Source organism: Nilaparvata lugens, chromosome 5, assembly GCF_014356525.2.
Source record: "Nilaparvata lugens isolate BPH chromosome 5, ASM1435652v1, whole genome shotgun sequence".
In the NCBI taxonomy this organism is placed as follows: domain Eukaryota; kingdom Metazoa; phylum Arthropoda; class Insecta; order Hemiptera; family Delphacidae; genus Nilaparvata; species Nilaparvata lugens.
In genome coordinates, this window is record NC_052508.1 from 36,347,978 (window position 1) to 36,366,960 (window position 18,983).

Sequence of the window (18,983 nt, forward strand, 5' to 3'; positions counted from 1 at the left end):
CATATATTGGGATTATCCCTAGCACTATAGACATTACCATCAATTTCAATTTCTTCCAAACACTCCTTCCTTATTTTACAACCAGCTACCTCCCTAACTACATTCCAAGTCCGTTTTACATCATTTCCAGCCTCCTCATTTTTTCTGCTATAATACAATCGTTTAGCTTCTCTAATAAGGACTGTCAATCTATTTCGATAACTTCTAAAATAATTTCTCAGATTTAAATTGAATGGTTCCTTTTTACATTTGTTAAATAGAGCTTGCTTTCTTCTAATAGAAAATACTAAACCTTGAGTAATCCATGGCTTGATTTTTTTAAACCTCGAACTAGATTTGGCTACATTTATAGTGGATTTTTCAATATAGCTTTGTAGAGTTGCTACAAAGTTATCTGTTGAAACATTAACATCCCTACTAGAAAATACAGACTGCCAGCCCTCAGACTGGATAAGAGACAAAAGCCTATCATAATCGAGCCTGGTGGCAACAAGTGGCAACTGAGCAGCATTGTTAGTCAAGTCTATTTCACAACGAACCCTAAGAGAAGTAACATAGTGATCAGTAATACAAGTCTTCAATACCATGGGTTCAATGTGCTTATTAGTGTGAACATTACCGAAATAATGATCTAAACACGAAGGTGTTCCCTGAAATGGAACCCTTGTAAAACAATTCACATAAGATATAAGCCCATTTTCGTTCAATAAATTCAAATAAGATTCAGTGTGGATGTTATTTCTATTATTCAAGATATCAATATTTATATCTCCTACAAATATAATATTTTTTCCTAAATTTAAATTCGAAAGCAGCTCAGCTAAAGAGTTAACAAAGTCCTGGCAATTATCATTAGGTGATCTGTAAGCACAAACAATAACCCACTCCTCCTCAAAATTTTTCAGCTCTATCACGAGACAACTAGCCCCAACTATTGTGCATTCCCGCACATGAACATGATCATAATCTTTTTTCAAGTAAACTACTACACCCCCATTTCTATTTGTGTGATTCATTGAATAGTACTGATTAAAACCAGGTATATCACACCCTATGGGCCTAACACCTTGGTGACCCGTCTCAGATAATACAATCATATATTGAGTTATATTTAATAAACTCACAGCTAGTACTCAAGTTTGTCTTTTTCTGGCCGCGCTACAAATAAATGTAGGTATATGTTTGACATTTTGTTTCTGTAATCTTGTTGTCTATTAAGAAAGTTTTCAATGTGATTTTTGATGGCAATAAAATTTGAATTTGCAGAAAGAATTATCAACAAACTCCTAACCAAAGAAAACCTTTGTGCTCTGTTCTAATCGGAGTGTATGAGACTCCATATACAGCTGATAGAAGGTGCAAACCGAACTGGCCAAGCATACAATGATGGAACAAACACGTGGTAAGCTCAAGCTCTCAATCAACGCAAAATCAATTCGATCAGCTAATTGATGAAATTGTTTTAAGCTTTTCAATGATAACAAAATATGTTAGAATATCATGTGTCAATCATCTCAGTTCCATATGGAGTTCACCTTACCATAAGCTTACTTAATAGGATCCTTTTTCATCGTTTGAAATCCTTAGAGGCAAAATATCTCAAAATCCATTCTTAGTGCGCATCTAGCATGTTTGAAGAATATTTGTGCGAAGTTTTAAGTCTGTAGGCCAATTAGTTTGAGCTGTAGTGTGATTTTACATCAAAATTTTCGAAAACTTAGTAGTTTGGGCTGTGGTGTGATTTCAGTTTGTCGGGGCTTAGCCTTTTAGATATAGGTAGAAGAAGAAGAAGAAGAAGAAGAAGAAGAAGAAGAAGAAGAAGAAGAAGAAGAAGAAGAAGAAGAAGAAGAAGAAGAAGAAGAAGAAGAAGAAGAAGAAGAAGTGAAAGAAGAAGAAGAAGAAGAAGAAGAGAAAGAAGGAGAAGAGGAGTAAGAAGAAGAAGAAGAAGAAGCAGAAGAAGAAGAAAAAGAAGAAGAAGAAGAAAAATAAGAAGATAGATTATTATGTTGCTTTGGCCTGTGATCTGTATAAATGTCCTGTAACAACTAAGGTGCGTCCACACATGCCGAACCGAACCTCGAACCGCGCAGCAAACCGTGCATTCCTCCGAACATCTTGCCTTTCAACGAACATGAGCATCTGTTTCATAATGTTAAAAATCAGCTGTTAATCATTCGCCGTACCGCACTCCGAACCATTCGCCGTGTCGCTTGCCTCTGTTCTAACTGCTCGCCTCACCTCACTCCGAACGCTGAACTTTTCAGCCAATCAGAGCCCTCGATTACAATTCGCCGTGCAGCTAGCTCCACAATATTTTGGCTATCCATCACAAGTGGAAAACATGCGAACATGAATACAGAAGTATGGGAAATTTTTTATTTGATTAAATTCATGTTTTGAAGAATTCATTGTTACAAATGATAAATTGATACGGTAGGAGCTTATAAATATTTTCTAATTCAAATGAAATAACTTCTGAAAAAAATAATGATTGGATAAATACCAATATTGAACTATTGTTGACCATGAACTCAGTACCTACATCGACAATTCATTCAACTAATTCTGTAGACTATTGATAAAATTATAATCATTTTCTCTATTGATAATCAATTTCATCAACTAACTGAAAATAGTACTTCAATTTCCATGAATTTATTGATAGAGTTATATAAATCTAAAGTGTGGGTCATATCTAAATATTCACAAAGAGTTCGATTCTTGTTGGCAAGATAGGTGTTATTCAATGCAGAAATCATTGTTATTTTACTAAAAGATAGGATAAAATGAATACGGTAGTTCTCTTTCAGGTGGAGTTTTGACAACCCACAAAACTCATTTTTCATTTGAAGAAATAATATCATAAAGGTGCATAGGACCTTACTTCTTTGTTCAGCTTGCCAAAATACCCCTCATTTCAATATTAAAATTTTCGACTGACTGTACAGTGAGTCAATCATTTTATCAAGGATTGAATAATTTTGAAATTTTAATTAAATAAAAATAGTAGAGAATAATTATCATTTAGATATCAACAACTTCATTTTAAGGCATATTAACTGCATGCGTTTTCATATTGCCGATACAGCATTGATAAAACTGTAGACGTTTATTTAGCAGTCTCAAAAAACTGTTCTAGCTGAAAAATTAATCATACATGCCACGTGTAGGCTTATACATTGCATCAGGAAAACGAAGTTCAAAACTATGGTTTTCCTAAACATATGTTTTTGAGATAATTTCTTTGATGCAGCTGTTTCACATTCACCATTATAAATTATACAGAGTTTGTGAAAATAAAAATATTTATTGATTACCAAAACAATACTATTACGGTATTATATTAATGATAATAATTAATTATTAAAACAATACTTTTATTATATCAATAATAATAATAATATTATTAAACATATTTATCAATTATCAGAACAATATTATTGAGGTTGAGTGGAATCAGGTAGAAAGCAATAATAGAACAGATGTTCTTTTTTGAATTTCTATCATATTATTATGTTATTTCCAATGATTACAACATATGTTAGAATATCACATGTCAATAAATAAATTATCTCATTTCCATATGGCACTCACCTTACCATGTTCATAACCTTACTTAATAGGATCCTTTTTCATCCTTTGAAACCCTTAGAGGCGAAATATCTCAAAATCCGTTCTTAGTGCGCGTCTAGCATGTTTGAAGAATATTTGTGCAAAGTTTCAAGTCTGTAGGACAATTAGTTTGAGCTGTAGTGTGATTTTATATCAAAATTTTCGAAAAATGCCCTCTCCTGGACCCCCCTGTGAGGGCAGAATATTATCATACGAATGCGATAAATACGTTACCGTACAAGTTACATACAATCTTTTTTGTCATACTTATCTGAGAAAGAATAATATTGCTGAGAAACAGAACCATTACCTGCTGCTGCTCGAGCTACTGCATTCTATGAACATGACCTAGACCGTAGCGCCTAGTTCATAACAGACAGACCCTTCGAGCTCAAATAAAATAATACAGGCCTAAATTATAAGATTTCAGATGAGTTCTGATAACTTGAAACTCCTTAAATGAGTTCTCTAATTATTTGAGTTAGTATATTAATTATTCAGATGTTATTAGGACTCAGTAGAGTCCTAACATTTACTCGACTATAAAGAGAACATAAATGATCTCTTTACAGTATAGTATGCTGTAATGGAAATCACATGTTTTCTTGTTCTGCAAACAGCTGTTTACCGGCTTGATTTATTGCATGGAAAACAGCTGCAATTGAGTAAGTATGACAAAAATACATTACATAATCAAGTGTGTTCTTCCAAGCCCATAATATACAATAGGGTTTTTATGGATAAGTTGAGAAGCCTTTTAGGCTATATTCTCTTTATAATTATAATAAATATCGGGGCACCGAGCTTCGCTCGTTATTTTTATTTATTGATAAACAGAACACATTTCTCTAAAATGATCGTGTTTATATTTCACAGCTGGCTATACGTCATCTTATGAATTTCGGGGATGCGATATTTTGATTTTTCACATACTCACTTTTTTACTATCCACAGCTGTTTCAGCCAAGGATGAATTATCCTTTTAATGTCGTTCAGCGAGTTTTCCCAAGGATGAGACCTAGAGCAATCGAATCGTTATATCATAAACCTACTATGTTCCACATTTCGTGAAAATCGTTGGAGCCGTTTTCGAGATCCGTTAAACATAAATAACCGGATATAAAAATAGCCAGATATAAAAATAGCCAGATATAAAAATAACCATATATAAAAATAACCATATATAAACATAACCATATATAAAAATAACCAGATGTATGAAAAACAGAAATTGCCCGCGATTATATTCTTTATAATTATTTTTTTCTATGTTTCACTCTCCAAATTCTTAATAATTTTCAGAATGTTTAGGCTATCCACATTTAGCTTTTTTATTTACTTTTGCAAGTTAGAATAGCAAATTTGCAAGTTAGAATAGACATGAATTCACTTTTCAATGTCCGTTATCACCAAGACATTTGAACATGGTCAAATCAGGTACGCTCTACAAGTGCACAGAGCAAGATGATGCCTATCGTACCCGGTTTGACCATGCTCAAAAATGTCTTGAACGAGCTCGGTGAAACCGGCCATAAGCTGAATACTTTAACTTGACGAGCATGATGATTATATTTCTCCTTCTTAATAAAGCCTACCTTGTACAAATAAATCCTTGCTCGTATTAGAGAGTTCATTAAGAGTTTGCAAGAGAACAATGCACGTTAGCTGAAGCTGCCCTTGACAGAAAGATGCAGATGCACAAATCCAACAATGTTACAATGGAGTGGAGAGTGTTCTCTTCTGCATTGACATTAAAGTAATCATGTAGTCCCGGGCTCAATTTGGTTTATGATGCTTCAAAAAGGCAGATAGAGTATGAGTCGCAGGATGACGAAGGTCAGAGACAGAATGCAAATCGCATCACATGATTATCTGTCTTATAGCTAGGCGCCTTTTCAACTGATTTGAAAATTATTGTTTGAATAGTCACTGAAACAAAGTTAACTTGTTGCTTTTAGCGGTATCGTTATTTATTAGAGCCAGCCGAGCTATTAGAGGTAAGGCCAGCAGCTGAAATGAAGCTTTTGCCTTTTTCGAAACAACAACAAATAGGATTAAATTCGTATAAATCAAGGAAAGAAAGAGGAAAAATGTGAATGGAAAGCAGTTTTGTCGTGTGGGTCGGGTGGAACTGAAACAAATTCATTGGAAAGAGTTTGTATGCGCCCACTAGCGTTAGCCTCTACTTCCTCCGGTGTGGGTGTACAACACAACAATTTAACATCAATTAAACATAGTTATCGGCTGATTTAATAGATTGAATTGAAGAGTAAAGTGTCAACAAAACATCTATCCCTCTATCATTTCCTCTATAGATCCCGATCTCTGATGTTTATACTTCACTTTCGGAAATGTTATCGTTTCTTGGCCGTTTTCGCTGTTGTTATTGTCTCCGCAACTAATTATCCGTTTCTTTATAGCGTCTGAAAGAGAAGCGACCTGATAATAATATGACATCATTGCCTTAGATCATGTCAACCGCAGAGGAACAAACGACATCGCATCACGACGACTAGCAGTTTTCACGCCTACATTACTGCCCAATGCCAATCTAATCCATGTCTAGCCTTATTGCATTTTTCTTCTCATTTTCAAAACCGGGAAATCGGAAAATTTGCAAGTTCAACTATTTGATCCTATTGTATTGGAGTAATACTAATCTTTGGACAGATTAGCCGATAATAGTTTAAACTGGAACCAGTAGCGCAGCCAGAAAAAGATTCCGGGGGGGATCATAACATTGGAGTACTTTGGAATCATAACAGGGAGACATTTGGGGGTGTGGGGAGTATGAAATACCCCCCACCAAAGGGGGATCCGGGAAAATTTTGAAAATATACCTTCAACTAGCCATATCCGTCTAGCCAGAAGGCTCCGCCCCCTGGACCCCCGACTGGATCGTCCGAAAATGAGATCAGCGGGCTCGCTTCGCTCACCTGCATTTTTCATTAGAGCTAAAAAACAGCTAATTTTGGGCGTATCTTTGACGTTATTTCAAATTCCTTCTAACAAAACATTATTGTACCGCAGCTGAGCTTCTGTATTAAATTTGAACATTTTCTGTTCATTTGTTCTCGATAAAGCTGAAAAAGCGTAAAAGAACGCTGGAAAAACGCAGATTTTGGGCGTATCTTTGATGTTATTGCAAATTCCTTCTAACACAACATTATTACACCCTAGCTGAGCTTCTGTACTAAATTTGAACATTTTCTGTTCATTTGTTCTCGATAAAGCTGAGAAAACGCTGGAAAAACGCAGATTTTTGGCTTATCTTTGGAAATTTTTCCAAATTTGTTCTTAGTGCGCCTCTAAAGGGCGAACTAAACATACCTACCAAATTTGAACGGTTTTGGTACGGTAGAGTTTTAGTTCTGCGAGTGAGTGAGTCAGTCAGTGAGTGAGTGCCATTTCGTTTTTATATACAGTCGAACCTCTGTATAACGAAGTCGATTATTCCAAGAAAAAATTCGCTGCAGAGAGGTATTCGTTATTGAGAGGTTGTTCTGTCAAGAAAACTGCCACGATCTTGTGGATGTTGTAATATCGTATCACGGCGGTAAATAAATGAATATGGTACATAAAACATATATAATCGGGAATGTAGGTAGGGTACCTTAATACTAATACTGAAATTTGAAAACTCATGCTGTTTTAAAATGAAAAAAAACATGTTTTTTTTTAATATTTATAGAATGTAATAAGTGAGTAAACTAATCAATTTATTCCCAGAAAGCTTGATTTGTACTATTTGTAAAGTTTAATCAATGTACATACTCAGAACAGTAACAGTATTTTTCAACTTCATTCATAAAATGTATTTTACTACTTTTTACACTACTAATAGAATGAACATATCATACTGTAATTTTGTCAATAACTTCACTATAATAAATCAACTTTCCTATTTTTAATGTTTCATTTGAAAAAGTGAGTAATTTTCAGTTTTATTTTGCATTTGAACATCATGTTCGATAAACGACCAACATTTTATTTTATGGTGTCTGGTACACTATTTTAAAGTTTAAATCCTTGCCTGATATTTTTGAAAGCTTCCTAAACTTCTTGATCTCACGAATTCTTCTCCTCAGGTTCGTCACAGTCATCATCATAGTCAGTTCTATGGATTGAAATGTGTGACAAAAGCAAAAATGGGAAAGTCCAGTCGTTCACCCGCCTGGTCTATGAATGACAAGTCCTTAAAATTCTATTTCCAGTAGCTTGCATTGAATTTAGGACATGTGTTTCAACCTCTATTGACTGTCTACCACCCTATCTTCTTCCTACCTGAATTGCCATTATTTTTAGTCTATTGACCTTTCTTCTGAAACCAAACAATTCCTTGAAAATGACCGTCTGCTTCCTATACACATTATATTTTGTATGTTGAAGTCTAAAGAAAACTTTGTTGTTGAGAGGTCCGAAATTCGTTAAATAAAGGCAAATAAGCAGCCAAAACTCCAAAATGTCATGGTCCAGGTAAAAATTCGTTGTGTAGAGGATTTCGTTAACTGGAGGTTCGTTATAGAAAGGTTCGTCTGTATATAGATTTGGTGCGATTTCACGCAATTTCCACTTGAAAATAAACATTCCATTCAAGTTTTCTTGGTGATCAGTAGGTCACTTATTATTTCGATTATCCCTTGAAAATTTCATAGGCCTATTGGTTTTCGATCAAAGAACAAATAAAATGGAATGTAGTAGTATTTTATCTGTCATTCAATTGTTTAAATAAGTGTTTCGTAGAAGACCTTCTCATTATTATTATTATGACAAGCTAGAATGCTTAAATTTTTGCTCCAATAAAGCACTATTTCAACCAATTTTGTTTTAACTTGATTGGCAATTTTTTTCAAGTTTTTTTGATTTTTACTTACATTGTTTTGGGGGGCAAGGGATAAAACTTTTTTCAAATATTAGAGGGATGTGTCCCTCCTGTCCACGGTAGAAACTACGCCCGTTCATCATAACTGTGACATTTTCGGGGGATATTTTAGAAGAAGCTGCTGGAGCTTTGTTTAAGGATATGCATGGAACGGAATGAAATATGTTAACAATCGGTGAAAGAAATGATGAGTTCCAAATTTTCAATACAATAAGATAAGGACTAGTAGTTCTGTGAACAGTAGACCTCACGAAGTATTCTCATCCACAAGCACCTGATTGAAACTATGGACCTTATGGAAATACAGCAATAGACTGGCTTCTCCACTCATCTGTGTAATCACTTGTCAGATGATTTATGATGAATAATTCTAATATTGGTATTTATTCTAATAATCTATATATATAAAAGCGAAATGGCACTCACTCACTGACTGACTGACTGACTGACTCACTCACTCACTCACTCACTCACTCGCATAACTAAAAATCTACCGGACCAAAAACGTTCAAATTTGGTAGGTATGTTCAGTTGGCCCTTTAGAGGCGCACTAAGAAATCTTTTGGCAATATTCCAACTCTAAGGGTTGTTTTTAAGGGTTTAAAGTTCGTCTTTTAGCATGTATATTCTTCTTCTCCCAATCTCTTAATTATAATTGAAATTTCCATATCATATGTTACTATAGAACTATAATCTAGATAGAGTACCTCTTCGAAACAGTTGTTAACAACTGGCAACTAAATTAATAATTTTGTCAGGTTGGTATTAAGTTGAGTTGAATTTGTTAAGTTGGCACCAAGTTGAAGATTTAAATGCATTTATCGCGGAAAAATAATTGATTGGGCACTGCTACTTCAATCCTGGGAATATTATATTACTAGCCGTCAGGCTCGCTTCGCTCGCCATATCCGTTTAGCCAGACGTTTAGTCTGAACCCCCGACTGGATTGTCCTAACATAGAGATAAAAATGCTCAAATGAAAAATGCAGGCGAGCGAAGCGAGCCTGCTGATCTCATTCTTGGACGATCCAGTTGGGGGTCCAGGGGGCGGAGCCCCCTGGCTAGACGTATATGGCGAGCGAAGCGAGCCTGACGGCTAGTCTCCAATATTGGCGTATGAAGGAGGCTCCTTTTTCCTTTTATATTATCCTTAAAATGCAAAATTTCCAAAAACCCCGTATATACGTCGACGCGCAATTAAAAAAGGAACATACCTGTCAAATTTCATGAAAATCTATTACCGCGTTTCGCCGTAAATGCGCAACATATAAACATATAAACATTTGAACATTAAGAGAAATGCCAAACCGTCGACTTGAATCTTAGACCTCACTTCGTTCGGTCAATTATAAAGTTTGTTTGGAATCTTAATGGTGGATTTGTACACATGATCGAGCTAACCATTCAAAAGCATGTCAGTCAATGGCCAAACAGTGTTTATTTAGTAACTATAGAACCGAATAGTTTTGCAGAGGTTTGCACAAAGTGTAGTGCCAACCTATACAAGGTTTCACTTGAAATTAAAAATGAAATAATTTTTAAGTTATGAAATTCAGATTTATAACTAAAAAAATTGTGATAGGAAAAATATTATCCAATACAGTGCCCTTTTATAATTTATCGGGGCGTAACATGTTGTTTCAACAATACTCATGACATGAGAGGCATTTCTTCAATGTACTGAATTATATTTTCATCACATCTTAATTGAAAATTGAATTCAATTTATAAACAGTATGAGTATGAATATTAATCCTCACATGTAATTGAAATGCATGTCCTCTAACCAGAGATAATGATGACTGTGATTGAACGTTTAACATGATGTAGAATCGCAACGTGTAGTAAAACATTTTTCTCCATGTGAAGTGAAAATATTCTCTTCTCAAGCGTCTCTCTGCCTGTCGCCTATTCAAGTCACTCTTCAAGTCTATAAAGAATGACAAAAAAAAGATCAACTGCAAATAATTCCCAAAATAGTGTGCTTAACCACGTTTTATTTCACGCTTGTGATATTCTCAATTTCCACCATATTTGTTACGCCTGGACTTCTTCATCAAGGTGTGCTGAAATTTTGTCTCGCTTGGTGCAGCTTCATTGTATCGGATTCTTTCTGCAACCAAGACCACGTTTCAAAAAAGACTGGACGGAATTCAGTGACGTGGAAGGATACTATTTTACTCCGGGGTAAATAACTTCAAATTATGAATGAGGCTTGTAACTACATTCTTTAATTGAGGATTGAATGAACTGTCCACGACTAATAGATATGGTTACTGTATAGTAACGACTAATAGATATGAAATGGTACTGTCCAATACTAATAAGTAATATCGGGGCACCGAGCTTCGCTCGCTATTTATTTATTGATAAACAGAACACAATTCTTCAAAATGATTGGAGAAGGACAAACGGGCACAGCCCAAAACTGTTTCTTTCCCCGAATTTTTATTTATACACTATAAATGGTCCAAAATGTAGGATATGTTCCATACACTTGAATTCAGGTCCAATTTTGAGTCAAAATATTTAAAAACAAAAAAGTTCCAATTTAGATTGTTTACAAACCAGATTGAAAAACAAAATAACACTCACTAATCACTTAAAACTGTAAAATAATTATTAACTTTGAATATTATGATATACTCTAGTTTAGAGTGATAGACCATGTCATGTCAACAAATCGATTATTTCGATAAAATTTCTAGATAATAATATTTCTCGCGAGATACGGTAAGCTGATTGAATGATTACTGTACACAGCTGATCTCCCACACAGGCACACGCATCTTCTGTTATCGACAGATGACGAAATTATGCAGACATCTGTTCTTCCAAGGATGAATTATCCTTTTAATATCCTTCAGCGAGTTTTCCCAGGGATGAGACATAGTGCAATCGAATTTTTATATCATGAACCTACTATGTTCCAAATTTTGTGAAAATCGTTAGAGCCGTTTTCGAGATCCGTTGAACATAAATAACCAGATATAAAAATACAGGAATTCCTCGCTTAATATAATAGGATTGATTAATAGCCTATTACCTGGTCATATGGGACATAATACAGGATGGGTGAAAAGTCCGAGAACGGCTTAATATCTCATACACAAAGGTAAAATGATGGTGGGTGTGATTGGGGAACTCAAATTGAAAAAACAGCTTGACTATGACTTTAAAAATCTGGTCCGCCATCTTGGATCCGCCATTTAGAATGCAACTTCATTTTTTTAAATAGGAAGGTGGACATGCGATACATGATATCGATAGGGAATTTCAAGAAAAAATAAATGGTGGAAACCGCATATTGATATCTCAAACCGTTTCGAAGATATTCACATTATTAATCAATACTATCCAAAGCAGAAAGGAGAGAAAAAATCTGAGAACGGCTTAGTATGTAATAAAAAGAAATGATTCCAAGGTGGGTGTGATTGGGGATGTTACTCGAATTGAAAATACTACTTTACTATGACTTTAAAAATCTGGTCCGCCATCCGCTTATCCGCCATTTTGAATGTAACTTTATTTTTTCAAATAGGAAGGTGGTCTTGTGATACATGAGTGTATGTGCTGTGTACACAATATCTCATCTCCCAGTTGACGGAATGACTTGAAATTTGGAACGTTAGGTCCTTACACTACAAGGATCCGACACGAACAATTTCGATCAAATGCAATCCAATATGGCGGCTAAAATGGCGAAAATGTTGTCAAAAACAGGGTTTTTCGCGATTTTCTCAAAAACGGCTCCAACGATTTTGATCAAATTTATACCTGGAATAGTCATTGATAAGCTCTATCAACTGCAACAAGTCCTATATCTGTAAGAATTCCAGGAGCTTTGCCCCATCTATGCAAAGTGGAAAAGATTGAGCATGAAAATCTCTGCAATTAATGTTCAGTAACATTTCCACCTAGAATTGAAAATAACTTGGAATCCGAGAAAATGTGATTATTAATTGCAAACTGTTGGCAACTGTTGGCTCTATAAAATCATTCACTACGAAGAGATAGCAGACCTCGTGTGTTTCCATCGTTATTGACCTATCACCAGCTGTCTCATATCTTTGAATAGTAGACTTGAGATGCGCGAGTATACTAGCGTCAGGTGATCAATTTTCATAACGGCAAGGAATGTTGTGTGAGTGCGCCCAATACCTACTTTTACTTCTATTAATTACTAGTAATAGTAGGTATTGGTGCGTCACACCAGATTTTTTCAATTTGATTAGGATCCCCAATGACACCCACCGTCGAATTACCTTTGTCTATGAGATATTAAGCCGTTCTCGGACTTTTCACCCACTCTGTATATTTTATCTCATATTGATCAGGATTTTAGAGTTTCAAATTATAATTCAATGAACAGTATTTCACTTGTTATTGACAGAAAGATTGTTTATTTGTTTGTTTTCAATATTGACTGTAGTAGCTTTCTCTTTTTAAAAACAAATGTGCGCTCGAGCGATAGATAGAAAAAATATTGTGTACTCGAGGTGACTTTCATGTTTGAAATTGACTGATAGTTTATCTATACCCCAAAATCATATTTTTTGTGAGAGAGCTCCATTTGATAGGACTCATAGTAAAGTCCGTCTGATCTAGTGAAAAGAATAGGTTTTTCAAACACTTTTATTCTAGTTGCTCTGACAAACTTCTAACGTGCCATGGTTTTTCGATTATATCTTGGCTCATAGGCCACATAGAGCCTTCTGGTTTTCACTAGCTGATTCGTACTATCTGACACTACAATTCAAGTAATATTTTGATTGAAGGATTCAAGGATTTAAGGACGAAAAACAGGAAAGAGTATGAGTTGTTCATGATTTTGCTGTTTCGAACCTTGTATATATGGAAAATCCCATCAGTATTTCATAGAGCAGTGTGGTCTAGGAGGTAGAGAGTCTGCTTGGGACGCTGATAGTACAGGTTCGATTCCCCTCGTTTCCTATTTTTCTTTTGCAAACTATTTAAATGATAATTTTCTCCCTATCATTCAAAATTATTATGATTCTATCATACAGCTGTAGCAGAACAAGTAGGCTAGTGCTAAATTTATTTTTGCAATAATTGTGATGGATGTATTTTGTTTGAATTAGTGTTGAGAGCTACACTCTCATCCTTGCAGGATCTCTCTGTCGAAAAAGCCATAAGCATAAATAAAAAGATAAACACTCTACATGGACAAATGTAAAATTTAAATGAATCTAACAATCTTCGACTTCCATTTTAATTGGTTCAGCGACTAGAAAACTCCCAAAGTCTCTGTGTGGACTAGAACTTGCTTCTAGGAGATTTTGTTATAGTTTTAAGTGAAAACTAAAAAGATAAAAATTACATTAATTTTGAAAAAAATATCAACACTTTTAAAAATGCACTAAAAAGAAGGAAATAACTTTTTTGATCACACTTGGTTGAAAAAATTTTTCACTTTATATCCCTGAAAAAATTTCTAATTATTAGTCAAATGATAAAAAGTGTGACTCAAACTTAGCGAAGCTCGGTACCCCGATATTGAAGCTAAAATTTGTGTATAGGGGGATACTGAACATATCGAAAATTATAGAGAAAGGTTTTCCAAAAATGTTTGAGCAAAAAATGGTAATATATCTTGAATGATTATCAAAATACAAGCGATATAAAAGGACCATGAAACTTTCGGTTGTCATCTTGTTTTCAAGGTGTTTGCATGTGATTTCGACTTGAGTTCTACGTTCTAGACTTGTTGGTTGCTTTTTGCAGAAACAAACGAATATTCAGAAGAATAGAAGAAGTATGATGTTCACTTTGCTTGTTGCTAGTTCTAGACTAGACAGACATTTCAACAATCGATTGGTTACGGCCATCTGCAAACTTGTAGGAATGGTTGATGCCATTGTATTTGCACTTCTATTCACTCACTCACTCTCTCTCCTAGCGCTCTCGCTTCTCACACTGTACTGTTTTTAGAAGAGAGTATAGAATGTTAAGATTCTATCCTCACTGGTTTTTAGCCCTTACCTGGCTAATGGGATGGGTTACCAGAGCTGACTCCGACCGCCTCTTAATCAAGCTTGAGCCACACTTTTTATCGTTTGACTTGTAATTAGAAATTTTTTTCAGGGATATAAAGTGAAGAAATTTTTTAACCAAGTGTGATCAAAAAAGTTATTTTCTTCTTTTTAGTGCATTTATAAAAGTGTTGATTTTTTTTTTAAATTAATGTTATTTATAATACAGTTTTTTCTGTCGCAGTTCGGGCAGTTTAAAAACGAATCCTATTATTAGAGAAGACAGGTTTGAACCGATTCATTAGTTCGGATAACTTGATCTTTTATTTTAATTTGTAAAGTCGCGTCTATCAGTGAATTCTAAACAGAAGGGCATCTCGGAAGGTTGGTGTTTTTTTTCTAGATCCATTTCATTTTATCACCACAAAAATTGAAATCTTTGCAGCCAAGCGAGTAGCGTCCATATTTATTTTTAAAAGCTAGTTTTGTGTAATTGTTTTTTAAATATATATTTCCATTTGAAATAGCCCCATCATAATATCTAACCATATTATTCAACCAATGTTATCAATTATTTAATTAAAGTGTAAAATATTCATTTCATCCATTTTTGTTACCACCATTACAATAAGACTAGGATATTTTACTCATATTTACTTTGATGATACTATCCTCGTTTATTATAAGTTATTTTAAAAGAAATTTCCCAAAACTTATATCATTGTACTACACATTAGTCTATTGAAGGATCATTGCCAAATCGTTGACCGAGTTTTTGTGACCGTTACATTGGGCCGATTCACTTAAGCCGGGTTTAGACGCTCAAGCCATTTGCGCAAACTGGCTTGCGCAAGCCAGTTTGCGCAGTTCAATTTGTGCGTGTGAACGGTGGCTTGAGGCTTGCGCAAGCCAAAAAATCTGGCTTGGCGAATACTGTTCTGACAGAAAATCGGCTTGCGGTTGGAGTTTTGGAATGAGCGTTTAAACACAGCTCAAGCCATTTGCGCAAACTGTCAGGCCAAAACTACGTTTTCGCGCATGCGCACGCGAATCCTAACTACAACTGAACCTCTAGTTTGACTGTCTCGTGATTTTTATTTATTATCACCTATTCAAGTTTTCATGCTAAATATATTATTGTTTAGTTCTCAAGTGTTTTATAATATTAATAGTGTCTATAATATCAGTATCCCATAATAATTAATAAATTTGGAAAATTAAAAAGATTTCCTGAGTGATTTCATAAAATTAAGTCCAAAGAATACAGTGATCGCAAGGCTAAATCTCATGCCAAAAAAATGCAATCATTCGACCAAGAAGCTGACAGGGAGACTGTAGAGTGATATGGATTGGATAACAATCTGATATGGATAGCTACTGCTACCATAGATAACTACTGACAGCTACTGATAGCAGTTTAGCTGGTTTTTAGGTTAGTATCAGTGAAATTCACAAGTCAGATTGCACAAACTGAACTGAGCGTGTGAACAGAAGAATTCTATTCACTGTTCCACTACAGGACATGATGTTAAAGAGTGCCCTAATAGAGACAAAAAGCCCTCATGTTTAAATTGCCGCAATGATAAAAAAGCTTTCGATCACAAAGTAGGTGACAGAGAGTGCCCTTCCTATCAAAAAGCGTTACAACAAATAATTGATAGAACTGATTATGGAATCTGAAAGTAAAATATTCAATATACTGAGGATAAATAAAAATAATAGTGATAGTAAAATCAAGCAATCAACCCAACACAAAATGATTACTTTAAATTCCATCCTTAACAAAATTGATAGTTCTACGTAACAACTAATACTGATAAAAGTAAGATAAGTCTGGTTTATAATTTTGGTGAGAGGGTTGATGTTATGATATCTTTTACAAAAATAGGAAATAGTATTAAAACATCCAAAGGACTCTCTCTGCTTAGAAATAAAAAATATTTCTCTCTTGAAGAATGGAATCACCTGAATGTGTTACGAGATTCTAATTGTATAAGAGTTTTGTTTTCTGATAAAAACATTCCTATTTTCATATTAAATGATGGTGAAAATGGGGTACTTATTGATCTTTTGAATAGAATAAATGATTGGAGTAAATTCAATTACCCTTTGATTATAGGAATTGATTCTTTTAACAATCTTGGTGAAACTTATTTTGATATTCCTGCCACTGAACTCTTGAGTACTGTCATAGGAGCTAGAGATTTGAAGTTTATTCTTTATTATCGAGGTTATTGTGAAATTAATTTTCTTAATATACCTAAGCTATCTGATAGTCCGGGAGTTGAGTACCCTGTAGGATTCTTTGAAGGTAATAATAAACGTGAAGCATTCATAAACTCTATGATTGAATTACGGACCCTACTTCAAAACACTGATAACGAAAATGCTAAAATATATAAAAATATTCTTCTTAGGATCACGCATAGAAACATGTCAATATCAGGTGATGAACTAATAAGCGTCCTGAATAACAATATGAACATCTATGATAATAATTTGAAAAGATTCCTATTCAAAACAAACTCTAAATACCGAATGGGATATTGCTTGGAGCAGGGTGGAAGTTACGTAGAATTTCAAGAGGATACTTTAAAATTCTCTACTAAAGAACGATATGTTTTAGTCACACGTAATACTACACTTATGCTGAATAGCGAATTAATAAAAACTATAAATAGAATAACTCTTCATGAGTGTAAACTTCCTAAAATAAAGTGGTATGACGGTGTTCCCGGCTGTGGTAAATCTTACTTTATAGTCTCGCATCATGAGCCTGGCAAGGATCTAGTACTCACTCAAACACGGGCAGGTATTAAAGCAATCCGTGAAACTGTCATTGAAAGGTATGGTCGAAAACATTGTAATCGTCTTAAGCTTGATTACAGGACAGTTGGCTCATATATAATAAATCATAATCAGAATAAAACATACGATAGAGTTTTTATTGATGAAGCTCTACTTATGCATGCGGGTTACATCGGGTTTATTGCTAACTTGAGTAAGGCCTCAGAAATGATTGTTGTTGGTGACGCAAACCAAATACCCTATATTGAGAGAAGTAATTATGCCACAAGATGGCATAAAATTTCGGAATTCTGCGAACCTTTTACAAAGCAAACGGTAACTCGTAGATGTCCTATCGGTGTTTGTTTTGTCCTTTCCACTGTCTATGAAAATATTACGACGATTAATGAAAGAGCTATCTCAATTCTGCCTACTTACAGAAATGGGGAATACCATCTGATACAACCCGACACTTTGATATTGACATTCACCCAAGAGGGAAAACTTATGGTGGGTGATACTATAAAGTGGAGAGAGGATGTTGCACTTCACACAATCCATGAAGCACAAGGGCTAACTCATAAAAATGTTATTCTAATCAGAATTAAGTACAAGGAGAATGAAATCTATAACAGCATGCCCCATGCGATTGTCGCTTTGTCTAGACACACTGAAACTTTCAGTTATTCAACAACCAGTCTAGTGGATGATGCTGTGGACAAACTAATTAAGAAACTTAAATTCATAGATAGTGAGGGGCTTGTTAAATGGAACAAGGAAAAGAGTAGTGGACCTGATGATATAAGTTATGAGTGACACTGAAGAAGTGCTGAATATTTTAGAAACAGAAAATGAAACAGATGTAATCGACGATTATTTGAACTATCATTTTCTCGAGGACAGAAATAAAGATGCTGAGTGTTTCAATATTATGTCTATGAATATACGTAGTTTGAATGCTAATTTCGATCAGCTCATTTGCTGCCTCAATGAATTGAAAACTGATATTCACATTATAATATTAACGGAGACCTGGTTGACTGCAGATATGCCGTTCATTTTCAACATTCCTGGATATACGGCAATAAATAAGTTCACTAAACAGAATAAATGTGATGGATTATGCATGTACATAAAAGATTGTATAAGATTCAATGAAGTTTCACTCGATATTACTGATGCTAATGTAGTTAGTGCTGACCTAAGAATTGATGATTTTGTTGTGAAGGTGATTGGGGTTTATAGATCACCAAGTAATCAAAATATTGATAATTTTCTTAATAGTCTGAGTAATGAAATCAGTAATATTCCTAATGGGATAAATGTATGTGTGGCGGGAGACATGAATATAAATACACATTCAACTAGTGTTCCTGTTCAAGATTATCTGCATATTTTCAATAGTAATGGCTATAGGTCTTACATAACTGGTGATACCAGAGTAACAACCACAACAAATTCTTGCATTGACCACATTTTTTATAAAAATTCAGGCAACCATTCTATGTCCATTAAAGGAGCTATATTTAGGACAACCATAACTGACCACTACGCGGTTGTACTGAACTTGGTGAAGGTTCCTATCAATAAGAATAATAGAAAAGTATTGATAACACATTAACTAGAACCAACTATCATGCACTATTGGAACGCATAAGGAATGAAGATTGGGAAGAAATCTATACCGTGAATGGAAGCATTGACACTAT

The 18,983-nt window shown here is 34.6% G+C and overlaps 1 protein-coding gene across 2 annotated transcripts in view; it reads left to right on the forward strand.

The window, feature by feature from the left end:
• The window catches only part of LOC111057937 (noggin-2-like), a 140,593-nt gene that overhangs the window by 54,172 nt on the left and 67,438 nt on the right, over positions 1-18,983 (forward strand). The gene's annotated exons all lie outside the window — the stretch shown is intronic.